Source organism: Acipenser ruthenus, chromosome 36 (assembly GCF_902713425.1).
Source record: "Acipenser ruthenus chromosome 36, fAciRut3.2 maternal haplotype, whole genome shotgun sequence".
Classification (NCBI taxonomy): Eukaryota; Metazoa; Chordata; class Actinopteri; order Acipenseriformes; family Acipenseridae; genus Acipenser; species Acipenser ruthenus.
In genome coordinates this window covers 7,120,813-7,129,508 of record NC_081224.1, presented here as the reverse complement: position 1 = coordinate 7,129,508, position 8,696 = coordinate 7,120,813, and the positions used below count along the sequence as shown (strand labels likewise).

General features: G+C 48.6%; 1 long non-coding RNA gene across 2 annotated transcripts in view; it reads left to right on the top strand.

The window, feature by feature from the left end:
* LOC117965629 (uncharacterized) overlaps positions 1-8,696 on the top strand; it is a 37,482-nt gene that overhangs the window by 2,128 nt on the left and 26,658 nt on the right. The window contains exon 1 of one of the 2 annotated variants that reach the window (XR_009310680.1): positions 112-293. The exons of the other annotated variant lie outside the window; for it this stretch is intronic. This is a non-coding gene — a long non-coding RNA (uncharacterized LOC117965629). Of the gene's footprint in view, positions 1-111; positions 294-8,696 lie in introns of those variants that run through there. 2 annotated transcript variants of the gene reach the window in all.

Sequence of the window (8,696 nt, the reverse complement as noted above, 5' to 3'; positions counted from 1 at the left end):
CTGTGCTGTTTTAACAAAACAAGTTCTGTTATTTCATTGGGAACGTACAACAACAGCTTTGCATAACATTCAAACGGTTTATTATTATTATTATTATTATTATTATTATTATTATTATTACAAAGCAGCGGTTGCATTATAATAAAATTTGTAAACATATTCCACTCCCAAATAGATTGTCTCAGTTCGGTCATGCCATAAGGGAAGACAAGAGAAGCGAATGGAACGCGCTCCCTTTCAATTCAAAGACGACCAACAACCATTACTTTTGGGATATGCCTGCCACAGGTCAGGTATGTACTGCGCGTTTTATGTCAGAGCTGCCGATTGGCCCCTACGAGGAGTGACGTCCTCGGTCCTGCCTACCGAGGGAATAAGTAGTCACTCCGCGGAGAATAAGTGGTCACTAACCTCTATGGAGCACCATTTGTGCCAAAACTATCCAGACATTAATTTGTCAATTTGTTTGTCAATTCGTGAATTGGTCAATTTGTCCAGCAATTCGTCAGTACACTGTTGACATCATTTGGTTATATCCCTTGCCATGTATGGCCAGCAGTAGCGAAGGTTGTTTGCACGCTGTAGTGTTGGATATGAGATGGACAGATACGGGATGGACGGATACAGGATGTCCATGAAGAGTCTTGAAAACCTTAGCTGTAAGGCTATCTGGAACCACAATTTGTAACGGTGCAATTATTTCATATCCCTCTCTACTTATACTTACATTCCTTTTTAGGGAGTTGGTTACTAGACATTGCTACCTTGAACTTATTTTGAACATAAGCACAATAATAGTAACTCATAACTTTTGACATAGTTACGGTTTGAACGAATGTCCTGTTTAAAGTCGATTTTACAACCAGCTCAAAAGGGGTTTAAAATCCCACCAATATGCATGACAATTCTTGAGTGGTCGGATTGGCAGGCTCAACAAATCCTGTGAACAGGATAGAATTTGGTTGAATACTTTTTGAGATACAGAGTGGCGTAAGCTGTTTTTCATTATTGTTTTTTAGAAATGACTCAGACACTTTTTATACAACTGTATCTCAAAAAGTATAGCAACTTAAGGAACCAAACTCGGCATACACATATTACCAGGGGTGTAGATGTGCAGCGGGGTATTTATATTTTAGGGGGATCCTAGTTTTACAGAAATTGAACCCTAAAGATAACGGCCTGAAGGGTCACATCTGTGTTTCTGTCTGGATTAAAACTGGTAATCAGTGATAATGTTTTTTTTTGTGTGTGTTTGTGCCTTCAACAATGGGGAAACTAATAATAATTTGTTAATTTAGGAAATATGATTTTCATTTTCCCCCTCTCTCTTTTGTTGTTATGGTACGGCTGGGCGTTCAATGATACCGTTCCATTCAACAAGCAAATGATGTTCCCCTGCATCGATCTCAAGCAGTAGATACTATACAGTGCAGTTTATAATCTGTACGGACCTGATGAGAAGGCGCATCTGCACATACATACAGATTTCTTTCAGAGGTACGTACTGATGTCCACATTTAGCGAAGTTTAACAATAACAAAATGTTGGTTGACAACAAGACATAAATAACATGCTCCTGTTTACAGTTTTTAAAAGAATATTCCAAAATGAAAATAATTTTGTAGACATGAATGCAGTTTATACGTTTATTCCTAGCAAAAATTACTTGCTGAGTTAGAAAATAAGCATACTGCTCTGTATCACCAGATTTATATAGCGCCATTTTAAAATTCAAACACGGAATTAATTATCCCCCATATTGTTAATTAAAATTATATGATATTGCACTTCTAGACATCGTGCGCATGTGTTATTTGATATGCAATGCCCACAACGCATCAGACCGCCAAAAAACCTGCAGGATTCTTACATGACCTTTCTAGAGAGAGTAGACAGAGCCAAACTACATGAAGAATAACTGCCCTCAGCACCACTGTTCAAAGTTGTCCCCTCCTCTCCAGCCTCAGGGGCAGGGATTAACATTTTTCACATTTGATTTGGTTTCAATAAATCTGTCTTTTAAAAAAAAAAAAGCACATTACATACTTGATGTGTGTCTCTTTCTTCTGTGCTTTTTAGTGTCTCAATTTGTGTTTTCATCACTACATTATGTGGCTGATGTGGTTGTTTGATTTTCCAGGATGCCTGCTGCAAAACAATGGAAATTCAATGGCGATAACTTTGTTAAAGCAACTGAACGCAGTAGGGATTCAAGGAAATGCATGCACATGGATTAGGGAGTGGTTAACATGTAGAAAACAGAAAGTACTCATTAGAGGAGAATCAGTGCAGTACCACAGGGATCAGTATTAGGTCCTCTGCTCTTCCTAATCTGTGTGGTCCAGTGGTTAAATCCCACCTCAGCCACTGACTCATTGTGTGACCCTGAGCAAGTCACTTAACCTCCTTCTGCTCCGTCTTTCGGGTGAGACATAATTGTAAGTGACTCTGCAGCTGATGCATAGTTCACACACCCTAGTCTCTGTAAGTCACCTTGGATAAAGGCGTCTGCTAAATAAACTAATAATAATAATAATCTACATTAATGTCTTAGATTCTGGTATAGTAAGCAAACTTGTTAAATTTGCAGACGACACAAAAATGCAGCAGCACCGTTGCAGCAGCAAAGGTCATTCAAAATTTATGCAATGTGGGGAAGTGTGACAGGTAGCTGAGTGGGTATGTCAGGACAGGCGTAATGTGGTGTAAAACAAGAGACTCCAGTCCGTTATGCAATTAAGCGCCTTGGTTTTATTTTGCCACACAAAGAAAACCAACAATAAGGACGCCAGGATACACAGCAATGTGTAACCTGCTAAACCAATAATTATAATATCGCCGGGATACACAGCGATGTGTAACCCGACTAAACAAAGGGAAAAAGGGATTGCAGTCCCAAAAATAAACAAACAACAAAAACCGATCCGTCTTCCTCTTGTGATCCAAAACACGGGGGGGGGGGGGGGGGTAATAAACCCAGCACTTCCGGGTTGTCGCTCCTGCGGCGTACTCCCGGAGCATCCCGTTAGTGCTCTAAAAATACAAAGTGCAGAAGGGTTAGCACACAAATCCAAAATAGCAAAGAACCTGCTATCCAAATCCCTTCCTCTGTTTCTCTGCTCGGTCTCTCTCTCTCTCTCTCTCTCTCTCTCTCTCTCTCTCTCTCTCTCTCTCTCTCTCTCTCTCACGCACTGTACCTTGCCAGAAGGAACAGAACCCCGGGCCACGCCCCCTTTTGTACGCTCCGTCCCGCTCCCATTGGGCAGCGCGGGCAACCGCCGTTGACCAATGCGCGATTGCCACAGCGCTCCCCGTCTGGGTTGATGACGTTGCGCACCGTGGACCCGCCCCCCTTCCAAGATGGCCGGCTTCCACCTCTCCTGGGGATGTCTGCTCCTCCTCCCCAGCACCGTCACCGGTCGGAAGGGAGATCTAAAACAAGAATTCACTCTCTCTTTGTCACATATCCCACCACTCAGAGTGGAGCCGAAGGAACACTCGGCCAAACCTACCATTCCCATTACTCCCCCCTCCCGGGAAAAATAATCCGCATTTTGGTGATCTTTCCCTGCACGATGTACCATACGATACATATAAGGCTGCAATGCCAAATACCACCGAGTTATTCGAGCATTGCTATCCTTCATAGTGCTTAACCATCTGAGTGGGGCGTGGTCCGTGACCAGATTAAATGAATGTCCCAGCAAGTAATATCTGAGGGAGTGAGTTGCCCATTTAATGGCTAAACACTCCTTCTCCACAACCGAATAGTTGCGCTCCCGAGGAAGCATTTTTTTGCTGATATACAGAATGGGGTGCTCCACCCCGTTAACTCTCTGGGACAAGACCGCCCCCAAACCGACCTCTGACGCGTCAGTATGGAGGAGGAATCTCTTGCTAAAGTCTGGTTCTATTAGCGCAGGAGCCTGGCACAGTTTTTGTTTAATGGTCTCAAACGCCCCCTGACACTCTTCTGACCACTTGATTAAATTTGGCGCACATTTCTTAGTGAGGTCTACCAGGGGATTGACCACGGTGGCATACTCGGGGATAAAGCGGCGGTAATAACCAGCCAATCCCAATAGTGACCTCACCTGGGACTTGGTTTTGGGGATAGCCGCATCCACCAAAGCCTGGACTTTGGTGGCTACGGGTTTCACCCGTCCATTCCCCATGATAAATCCTAAATACTGTGTTTCTAATTTAGCAAACACACATTTCCTCAGGTTAGCTGTTAGCCTGGCAGCCCTTAGAGACTGAAGGACGGCTTCAAGTCGAATTACATGCTCTCTCCAGGTGGAGCTATATATAACCACATCGTCAATATACGCTGCTGCATACTAACGATGGGGATGTAACACCTCATCCATCAGTCTCTGAAAGGCGGCGGGCGCACCATGTAGCCCAAATGGCATGGTTTTAAAATGGAACAGACCATCCGGAGTTGAAAATGCAGTTTTCTCACATGAATCACGAGTCAAAGGGATCTGCCAATATCCCTTCGTCAGGTCCAGAGTTGAGATAAACCCTGCCGTCCCCAGTCGGTCGAGGAGTTCGTCGATCTGAGGCATGGGGTAGGCGTCGAACTTGGCGATAGCATTGACATTTCGAAAATCAACACAGAAGCGATTAGTGCCGTCCTTTTTGGCCACTATCACAATGGGACTACACCACTCGCTTCTGGAAGGTTCAATGACCCCAAGTTCAAGCATCGCCCTCACCTCATTCTGGACGCCACTCCGCCGGCTTTCTGGGATCCGGTAGGGCCTCTCCCGAACAGTGACACCTGGCGGAGTAATAACAGCATATTTTGTAAGGTTAGTCCTGCCGGGCACATCAGAAAACACATCCCCAAATTTCCCGATTAACTTACACAATTCGTCTTGCTGATCCGGAAGTAACTGTTCCCCCATTGAAATCTGGCTGGGGCTAGGGGCCTCTATACAGGGTCCAAAGTCATCCTCCATCTCACCTGGGGCTATGAATAAGACCTCCCTTGCCTTCCAGGGCTTTAATAAATTGACGTGATAAATTTCTGTTTTATTACGGCGATCGGGCTGTCTAATTTCATAATTCACTAATCCTACGGCCCGTATCACCTCATATGGCCCCTGCCATTTAGCGCACAGTTTTGACTCCAATGACGGAAGAAGCAGCATTACTTTATCTCCTGGCCGAAAAGTTCGAATTCGTGCATTGGTATTGTAATGCTGCTGTTGCCGACGTTGAGCCGATCTAAGATTGTCTTGAGCCAATCGACCAATTAAATCGAGGCGATCTCGCAGTAGGAGCACATGCTGCACTACATTTTTAGAGGAGCCCTTGTGTTCTTCCCAACCTTCTCTCAACAGGTCGAGGATGCCCCGTGGCTGCCGACCATACAGCAGCTCAAAGGGGGAAAATCCTGTCGAGCTCTGAGGCACCTCTCTCACAGCGAAGAGGAGATAAGGAAGAAGAGTAGCCCAATGTTTCTGCTCCTGACTCACAAACCGTCTCAACATTTGCTTCAAAGTTTGGTTAAAACGTTCCACCAGTCCATCCGTTTGGGGATGATAAACCGACGTCCTGATGGGACGTATTTTTAGAATTTTATACACTTGCTGTAGCGTTTTCGATAAAAAGTTTGTTCCATGATCAGTTAATATTTCTTTTGGGATCCCTACTCTAGCCATAATCTGACTCAACTCTTTCGCAATTGCAGTGGCACTAGTGGACCGCAGCGGAACTGCTTCCGGGTACCGCGTCGCATAATCCACCATTACTAATATGTGTGTGTACCCGGAATCAGAAGGCAGCACTGGCCCAACTATGTCCATTGCAACGCGTTCAAAGGGAGTGGAGACAATGGACAGTGGGACCAAAGGGGCGGGGCGCACCCGACCCGGTGCTACTCTCTGACATTCCGGGCAGGTAGCTACATATTTCGCCACCTCGGTGTAGAGCCCTGCCCAATAAAATCGAGCCAGTATCCTGTCCCTCGTTTTGTCAACACCAAGATGTCCTGCAAAGGGGACGTCATGCGCCAGCCTCATGATCTCTGGTCGACAGGACGGGGGAACCATCAACTGTTTGACAGGCTGTCCTGTGCCCGGGGCTGGATTTACTCTATATAGCAAGTGCCCCTCTACAACGAAATGAGGATATACCAGTGTCCCAATGCCATCAACATCCTTACCCTCAGTAGACCGGACCTGTTCCCAAGCGTGCACCAGTGTGGGGTCATTGTTTTGCTCCCACACTAGGTCCGCGCTTGAGGCCCACACGTCCGGGATATCGACGGGGGCTGGAGCAGTCTCTGCCCTCGAGGGTCCAGTAACCTCGCCCGCCCGGTCACACTGTGTCCCCACCCCCTTCGATTGGCGTTTGGGACCATCAGAACCTTCCCCCGCCAGTCCCCAGCCGTGTCTCATCGATGCGCCCTCCCACTTTTCCTTCCGTCTCTCCTTACGTGTTTTCCTAGGACGGAAAAGGGGAGAAAACAATCCGGCGTGGAAAGGAAAAACGGTACCAATTACTTCCTTTCCTCGGGAATCTGCCTTGTTTACACGTGTGGTCGAGGCTGCCGATACTTTTAGTAAATCCTTATATTGCGGCCAGTCTCGACCCAGAATAACTGGGTGTGGTAACTTCTCGGCCACCCCCACTACTAGGTGGCGCTTTATCGGACCTACCGATAAGTATACTTTTAGAGTGGGGTATGTCGCCGTATCCCCATGGATACAGGAGATCGCCACCTGGCCTTGTGGCTGCCACGACATACCGCCAAGGAGAGCTGTTCGAATCAGAGTTTGCTCACACCCTGTGTCCACTAATGCGTGGGTACTCACATTCCCCAGCGCCACATCAACAATACACGGGCCCTCCCGACCATTTCCCCATTTCTTACCCGTCTCAGACGCCAGGTGACATGCAGCCACATCGCACTCCATAGCGGCCGGGCAGTATCTCGCGATGTGTCCCGACTGCTGGCACCTGAAACAGATTGGAGGGGCAGAGGGTGAGGATGGTACATATCTGTCCCGCTGTTGGTATGTCAGCGGGGCAGGGGGAGCCATTCTACCCCAGCTGGGGGCCAACCTCTGCCTCCATGGTAAGGGGGCTGGATGACCCGACGGGGCTGGTGATTTGATGGGTCGGGGTCCGGGAGCGAGGTTCTGTGGTGGTCCTTTGGTAGAGGAGGGAGGGGTGCAGTCCAGTAACGTGGTGCGGGCGGACACGAGGGAGTCCTCAAAATTCTCTGCCAGGGCCACGGCCTGTTCCAGAGTGGTGGGATTGTGCCGGCGTAGCCACGCTTGCGTCTCCGCCCCGACCACATGGCAAAATTGTTCCATTACAATGGCTTCCCCCATCTGGATCCCAGTTTTCTGGCTGGGGTTCAGCCATTGCGCCATGTGGTCGCACAACCGTTGGGCCACCACCCTGGGCCGGGTATTTGATGGTCGCCGGAACTCCCGGAAGCGGACTCGGTGAGTCTCCCCCGTGATATTAAGGTGGCGGAGGATAGCCTGCTTCACCAACTCGTACTGGCCAGCGTCTGCATCAGTCATGGCCCGGTACGCTGCTTGCGCTTCTCCTATCAAGCAAGGGCCAAGTTGGCTTGCCCAGTACTCCCGGGGCCATGCTGCGGTGGTAGCCAGCCGTTCGAAGGCTACGAGATAGGCTTCTGGGTCATCCTCCGCCGTCATCTTCTGAGCCCGGGCCTTCGGGGCCACCATCACAGGGCCGGTTGCCGCCGACGTCATCCCCATCCCGACCCTTTCGATGAGGGCTGTGTACCGCTCCTCCGTTCCTCAGCCTCCCTCCAGCTGTCCAACGCCTCCAGAATCGCCGATAAAGCAGCGGGGTCCATCCCACTTCTGACACCACGTGTGACAGGTAGCTGAGTGGGTATGTCAGGACAGGCGTAATGTGGTGTAAAACAAGAGACTCCAGTCCGTTATGCAATTAAGCGCCTTGGTTTTATTTTGCCACACAAAGAAAACCAACAATAAGGACGCCAGGATACACAGCAATGTGTAACCTGCTAAACCAATAATTATAATATCGCCGGGATACACAGCGATGTGTAACCCGACTAAACAAAGGGAAAAAGGGGTTGCAGTCCCAAAAATAAACAAACAACAAAAACCGATCCGTCTTCCTCTTGTGATCCAAAACACGGGGGGGGGGGGGGGGGGGGGGGTAATAAACCCAGCACTTCCGGGTTGTCGCTCCTGCGGCGTACTCCCGGAGCGTCCCGTTAGTGCTCTAAAAATACAAAGTGCAGAAGGGTTAGCACACAAATCCAAAATAGCAAAGAACCTGCTATCCAAATCCCTTCCTCTGTTTCTCTGCTCGGTTTCTCTCTCTCTCTCTCTCTCTCTCTCTCTCTCTCTCTCTCTCTCTCTCTCTCTCTCTCTCTCTCTCTCTCTCACGCACTGTACCTTGCCAGAAGGAACAGAACCCCGGGCCACGCCCCCTTTTGTACGCTCCGTCCCGCTCCCATTGGGCAGCGCGGGCAACCGCCGTTGACCAATGCGCGATTGCCACAGCGCTCCCCGTCTGGGTTGATGACGTTGCGCACCGTGGACCCGCCCCCCTTCCAAGATGGCCGGCTTCCACCTCTCCTGGGGATGTCTGCTCCTCCTCCCCAGCACCGTCACCGGTCGGAAGGGAGATCTAAAACAAGAATTCACTCTCTCTTTGTCACAGGA